General features: G+C 42.5%; 1 pseudogene; it reads right to left on the reverse strand.

Annotated features, from left to right (window-relative positions):
• Positions 1 to 844: 844 nt before the first annotated feature.
• On the reverse strand, positions 845 to 6953 carry LOC149828650 (UDP-glucuronate 4-epimerase 1 pseudogene; annotated as a pseudogene).
• Between the last annotated feature and the right edge of the window lie 214 nt (positions 6954 to 7167).

The raw sequence follows: 7167 nt of genomic DNA on the forward strand, positions 1-7167 counted from the left end.
CGAGTCTTGGGAGAGATTAAAAGATCTTCTCCGCAAGTGTCCCCATCACCAGGTGCCTCGTTGGCAGTTGGTACAGTATTTTTATGACGGGCTTACTGAGAAGCACCGTCAAATGGTTGATTCGTCTTGTGGGGGCACTTTTATGCTCAAGAGTGAGGATGAGGCGTGGTCTCTATTTGAGACCTTGAGTGAAAACACGATGCATCATAACTTGTCTTTACGACTCGATAGGACTACATCTCTGTCTAGTGGTCCTAGGAAGGTTGGGATTTCCGAAGTTGGGTCCGAATTAGAATTGCGTACTAAGGTTGACCAGTTGACTAGGAAGTTAGATCAATTCCTAGCCAATTCTTTGAGAAGTCCAGTAGAAAGAGTGTGCGAGCTATGCGCTAGCCCTGCACACTGTGTTGCGGATTGTCCGGCAACGCCATTATATCCTGAATTCGTTCAGGAGCAGGTGAATGTTGCACAAGGTTTTGCTAGACCCATGCCTGATTCGTTTACATCATCATATAACCCAGGTTGGCGAAACCAGTCTATTTCTCCATCCCATCAACCCTCCCAGACACAGTATAGACCCAGTAACCCTTCACAAGGTTACTCGCACCCCATTTTTTCACAGGTTCATTCCCCAGCCCAACATGCTTATCCTCAACCCCATCCTCATGAGCAAACCACAAAGCGAGTAAACTAAAAACAACAAAAACTAAACAAGCACCACGCAGTTACACATAACAGAGATAATGCATGAAAAATATAAAATCTATGTGTACGGTACCAATCGTACACAGTCACCTCTAAGGGGATCCTAATAGGTGGGCTGTGCAGAAAAGTAAGCTCGTCTCTAAGATATGCACATACGTGGTTCTAAACCTAAATGCAACACAAGTTATGAAGCCATGGAAGTTGTCTGAGAGGCACACGAGGGAATTTGTGGTGGTCACGTCGGCTACCAAACACTCGTCAAGCAAATTATCCAGGCAGGGTATTACTGGAAAACCATGAAGCAGGATTGCCATCAATTTGTAAGGAAGTGCGTCAAATGTCAAATGCACGCACCTTCCATCCACGCGCCAGCCGCATACTTGCAATCCGTGGTCTCTCCTTGGCCTTTTTCGATGTGGGCCTTCGACGTAGTTGGTCCGATCACTCCTTCGGCTTCTAATGGCCACCAATATTTCCTCGTAGCTACAGAATACTTCACCAAATGGGTCGAAGTTGTAACTCTGCGGACAGTAAAAGGCCGACATGTGGTCTCGTTTATCCATAAGAATCTCCTTTGTCGTTTTGGCGTCTCACATGATATTGTGTCAGACAATGGCAGCCATTTCAAGAATGAGAAGATGAAGACTTTCTGCTCGAAGTTCAGGATTCATCACCACTTCTCAGCTCCTTATTATCCTGAAGAAAATGGCCAGGCAGAAGCCACCAATAAAATTTTGATCCACATTTTGGAAAGAACAGTGGAAACAGGCCGCGATTGGCATGAGAAGATGCACGATGCACTTTGGGCGTACCGAACCACCATTCGGACTTCTACCAATGCTACTCCTTCAGAACTCGTTTATGGGACTGAGGTAGTGTTACCTCTCCACGTTCAGAAGCCTACACTCAAGTTTGCATCGCTCATCGAGCTTTCGCTGGATCAATATCAGCAGCAGAGGTTGGTACAACTTGATCTGCTAGATGAGAAAAAGCTCAAGGCAGCGGAACACGCTCAGGCCTATCGTCAGAGGATAGCTCGACACTACGCCAAATCAGTTATTGAGAGAAGATTCTGAGTCAATGATCTTGTGCTCAGATCGACAGCTCATCTCAAGCATCTGCCGAAGGGCAAGTGGTCACCCAATTGGGAAGGCCCTTATGTGGTTAAAGAGGCACTGCCCCGCAATTCCTATCGTTTGATCAACGCAGATGGAGTGGAGCTGCCAGATCCTATTAATGCTTTACATTTGAAAAGATTTTACACTTGAATTGTTCATCTTAGCCTTTTTGTACTCCTCAAAAGTCTTTCAATAAAGCAATAATCTTCTATTAAATTCTCACATCCTTCCCCCCTGATACTGGGGCATTTTATTTTAATCTATACTTGTCTTCCTTCATCATATGCAGGCAGGATCAGACGAATCCTTCTCTAAAAATCTTACCAACTCTTTGTTAACTTAGTTATCTTCATTAATTTGCGTTCATTTCATTTTTCTTTTTATCTAAATCAAATTTTATCAATTTTTGTTGTCAAGTTTCATTATGTTTTATCAATTTTACTAAATTTTATTTCTTTATCTTTAAAAACCCCTTCAGGTTAAGGGATAAACCTGATGCCTTTTTCCCATGAGGTATTCTTTTATTTATATTTTCCCCCTCAGGTTAAGGGAAAAACCTGACCCTCGTTGTCCGAGGTGTTCCCATTCAGGATAAGAGATAATCCTCATACCTCTCATAGGAGCATCGCTGCTACCCGTGAGAATGTTTTTTCAAAATAAATTTCAATAAATCTCTTTAAATTCTTCTCCATTTTTATAAATTTTATTCTTCTTCGGGTTAAGGGATAAACCTGAATTATTTCCCATAAAATCCTTCAATTCACCTCCAATTTTGTTCTATGTTCCCTTAGGATAGGGGAAAATCCTGAAGCCATCATAAATAAATTCGGATCTTAGGCCACCTTGGGTCAAGGATCTCGAATGAATCTCTCATCTTCATCGTCAAAATCTATTCATGCTTTTGTCAATCCTTCGAGTTTTGACTTCCGGGTTGGAATCGTTTCCTTCCCATCTGAGTTCCGACTGAGGATTTCATTTTTCCATTTTTTTCAATATTTTTCTTAAAAACCGGGTTCCGACTCGGATTTTCCTTTTGTATATTCTTATTTTTGAAGTCTCAAGTTCCGACTTGAACTTTCTTTTGAATCCAATGCTCGTGTTGGACAAATCGTTGTTTTGAGAATTCAAGTTTTCAAACTCAATTCTCACTCATTTTCTTATATTTAAAAACCGGGTTCCGACTCGGATTTTCCTTTTTGTATATTCTTATTTTTGAAGTCTCAAGTTCCGACTTGAACTTCCTTTTGAATCCAATGCTCGTGTTGGACAAATCGTTGTTTTGAGAATTCGAATTTATCAAACTCAATTCTCATCTCATTTTCTTATATTTAAAAACCGGGTTCCGACTCGGATTTTCCTTTTTGTATATTCTTATTTTTGAAGTCTCAAGTTTCAACTTGAACTTCATTTTGAATCCAATGCTCGTGTTGGACAAATCATTGTTTTGAGAATTCGAATTTATCAAACTCAATTCTCATCTCATTTTCTTATATTTAAAAACCGGGTTCCGACTCGGATTTTCCTTTTTGTATATTCTTATTTTTGAAGTCTCAAGTTCCGACTTGAACTTCCTTTTGAATCCAATGCTCATGTTGGACATATCGTTGTTTTGAGAATTCGAGTTTTTAAACTCAATTCTCACCTATTTTCTTATATTTAAAAACCAGGTTTCGACTCAGATTTTTCTTGTTGTATATTCTTATTTTTGAAGTCTCAAGTTCCGACTTGAACTTCTTTTTAAATTCAATGCTCGTGTTGGACAAATCGTTGTTTTGAAAATTCGAGTTTTCAAACTCGATTCTCACTCATTTCTTGTGTTTGAAAAAATCGAGTCCCGACTTGGATTTTTTGCTTTTGTATATCCTTATTTTCTCTTGAATTTCCCCTTCTGGGTAAGAGATAACCCTGAAACACCTACAATCATTCTCGCTTAATTCTTGAGTATCTTCGAATGTCGGTCTCATTTTTCAATTCTCCTTTTGAAAAACCTAGTGCTCGTGCTGGTGTGCATTTCGAAAACTCAGTGCTCGTACTGGTGTGCATTTTGAAAACACAGTGCTCGTACTGGTATGCATTTTCGAAAACCCAGCGCTCATACTGGGGCATTTCTTTAAAATCCAGTGCTCGTACTGGTATGTTTTTCAAATCCAGCGCTCGTGCTGGTACATCTAGCACTCGTGCTAGTATCTGGCTGACTGATCAGTTAGCCCTCCAGGTTTAGTCTTTGCACTAACCAATCATCATCATTCAAGTTCTAAATTCTCAAATTTCAACCTTCGGGTTATCATTTTGTCAAAAATTCAAATCTTTTCTCTTGCGAAGGACCCTCTTCAGGGAGATTTCGAGGGAGCTCGTTCCTTTCGCATGCAACCATCTTCCGTTCGCAAGAACCCATTTCCAGGGAGAGTTTGAAGGGACTCGTTTTCTTCGCGAACAGTTTGCAAAACAACAACCAACTTTACACAAAAGAACCCTTTTCCTAGGGAGAGCTTCGACGGAAGCTCGTTTCTTTTTGTGGCTCCCATTTTTCTCATCTTTGGCCAAACTCCTTCACAGAGGACCCTCTTCTAGGGAGAGTGTGATGTACTCGATCCCTCTGTCATACTTTCTCAACTTTGTTTTTCGGCCGCCTTTCCCTAAGAGAAGCCTAGAGATAGGGAGTTTTGACGAAAACTTAATTTCTCTTCGAAAGTTCCGTTTTGCGAACACCTCCTCTTTCAGGGAAGAGAGGAGTATTTCCAACTTCCCATTCAGGTAAGGGCTAAGCCCGAGTCTCTCTTTTTGGGGAAAAAGAGAGGAGAATTTTGTCACGGACATGTCGATTTGATATCAAGCGATCTCTTTCATCAAGGATTTTAAAATCTACTAGCTGCATCGTTTGGTGATTCTTCATCTACGACAGTTCTTACATCACTAGAACTCATAGCAGAACCCAGTTCTGTTCCTGCAACATCAAATATCAAATTCGTATATGGATTATCGTGCACCACATTCACCCGTGCATCAAAATCGTTTCTAAATTCTTCTCCATGAAACGTCCAGTTCTGATAATCACTCACAAAACCCTTCCTGTATAGGTGATGTCTAACGCCATGAGGTTCTACAAATCGATTATTCTTACAAATCTTGCAGGGACACCTAATCCAACCTGTGGGATCTACCGTACTGACACTTGCCGTTGCAAATTCAATAAAACTGTCGACACCATCCATATATTCATGCGATAACTCATTGTCCACTATCCTACGGTACATTCATTCACGGTTTGCAGTCATTCTGTCGTATGATGTTACGAATAGTATCCTAACCAGTTAAAAGAGAACCATCAGAATGCTATGATGAAGAAAATATCAGATTTATCATGCAATATATGATGTCATACAATCACAAGAATTATGATACATGCATTGATAACTTAATATTTTCATGTGCAAACTATTCATGACACGATACATTCATTTGAAGCATGCTTTCAGTATACAATTTCACATGAAAGACATAATCAAATTGAAAGTAACTATATGTAAGCATGGATACAATCACATCAAACATTGCAATACATCGAAATAATTCATATCAAACAAATGTCAAACATGTACCTGCAACAAACACACTTCAATATCCCACTAACTACTACCATGCATAGCATGGACTCCGTACTCCAAAAATAAGAACACTTCCATATTCATACATTAAAATCATGCTCAGCATGATCTCCGAACTCCAACAAAGCAGTCCTAGATATCAACAACTAAGTGAGTGTGTGAACAATAAAGTGTTACATTCAATAAATTAAATAACATGTGATGCGCTTGCCTCACTTACTCACCACGGGTATTTACCCGATTTGCATTGTTTTTGTCACTTACTTACCACGGGTGGCGGGGCACAAGCGAGTTCTGTTGAGAAATCTGCACAAAAAAACAATTTTTTAAAATGAAGTCACCACGGAAAAAAACTCACTCTAAACAAATGATTTATAAAAAGGACACGCCTGTTTATAAACTAATTGGTTGGCCATATATGGTTAGAATTCTATACACCAAGTGGCTATTGAATCAAGTACATAAATCGAAGAAAGAACACAAGATAATCTAAGCAATAAAGAGAAAAAAACAAAGAATTTGTCTAATTCAATCAAGAATCCAAATCCAAATACGATTGCTATTGTTGTTGTTTGTTGCTATGGTAGTGGTGGTGAACAATGCTCTTAGTGTTATATCCATAGCCATAGTAATCCAGGTACCACCTTAGAAACTTCTTCAACCCTGTCTGCAGATCAGTAGTAGGCATGTAACCGAACTCTAACCTCGCAAGCGTGACGTTCGCGTGCGTGAACGGCACATCGCCGTTCGCAGGCATTTCCACCACATTCTTCCTGGCTTTCACCTTCAGGTGACGCTCTAGTACGTTCACCAGCATTGGCACCCCAAGTGGTGACGTATTCCCTAGATTGTATATATTGTAGTCGGCCTTCCCCTTCTTCTTTCCGCCGCTGCCGGTGCTCTTTCCGGCCTTGTCGAGCGCAGCTACGCACCCGCGCACTACATCATCAATGTAGGTAAAATCCCGCGAGATTTTCCGGTGATCTTTCCGCCAATAAACCACAATTTTCTTCCCTTGCAGAATGTTGCGAGTGAAGAAGAAGTAGGCCATGTCTGGCCGGCCCCAGGGGCCATAAACGGTGAAGAACCGAAGGCCGGTGATCGATAAACCATAGATATGGTTATAGACATGAGTAATTTCCTCGCCGGCCTTCTTCGTCGCCGCGTACAGGCTCGCCGGCCGATCGGTTCGATCGGATTCGGTGAAGGGGACCTTCACATTGAGCCCATAGACCGAGCTCGACGACGCCCACACGAATGCCGGTTGCGGGTTCACCGATTTGCAGGCCTCCAGGAGAGTGACGAGCCCGGCAACGTTGCTGCGAACGTAGGAGGAGGGGTTATCGACGGCGTAGCGGACGCCGGCCTGAGCGGCGAAGTGCATCACATGGGTGAAGGGGACGAAGTTCATCGGCTGCAACGAGCTCAACGCCGGGTACGCCGCCGATGGGTACGCGCGGGCCAGAGGCGTCGGTGCCTGCGCCGTCACCTTCACCGTCGGCAGCCTCAGCGTGCTCAATGCCATCGCCGGGGCGTACAACGTGAAGAAGAAGAAGAAGAAGAAGAAGAAGATTACCTGCGCGTCGCCGGGCGGTGGCGGGAGGCTGACGAGGAGCGGCAGCTGGCGAGCGGCGGCGGCAGGATGGTGGCGAGAGCCGACGGGCGGCGGGAGGGAGAGGGCGGCGGGCAGAAACAATACAGCGAAACAGGAAAAAGAGAAAGAGGGATGGGATTAGGGA

This window comes from Nuphar pumila, chromosome 9 (genome assembly GCF_984573655.1).
Source record: "Nuphar pumila chromosome 9, dmNupPumi1.hap1.1, whole genome shotgun sequence".
NCBI classification, from domain to species: Eukaryota; Viridiplantae; Streptophyta; class Magnoliopsida; order Nymphaeales; family Nymphaeaceae; genus Nuphar; species Nuphar pumila.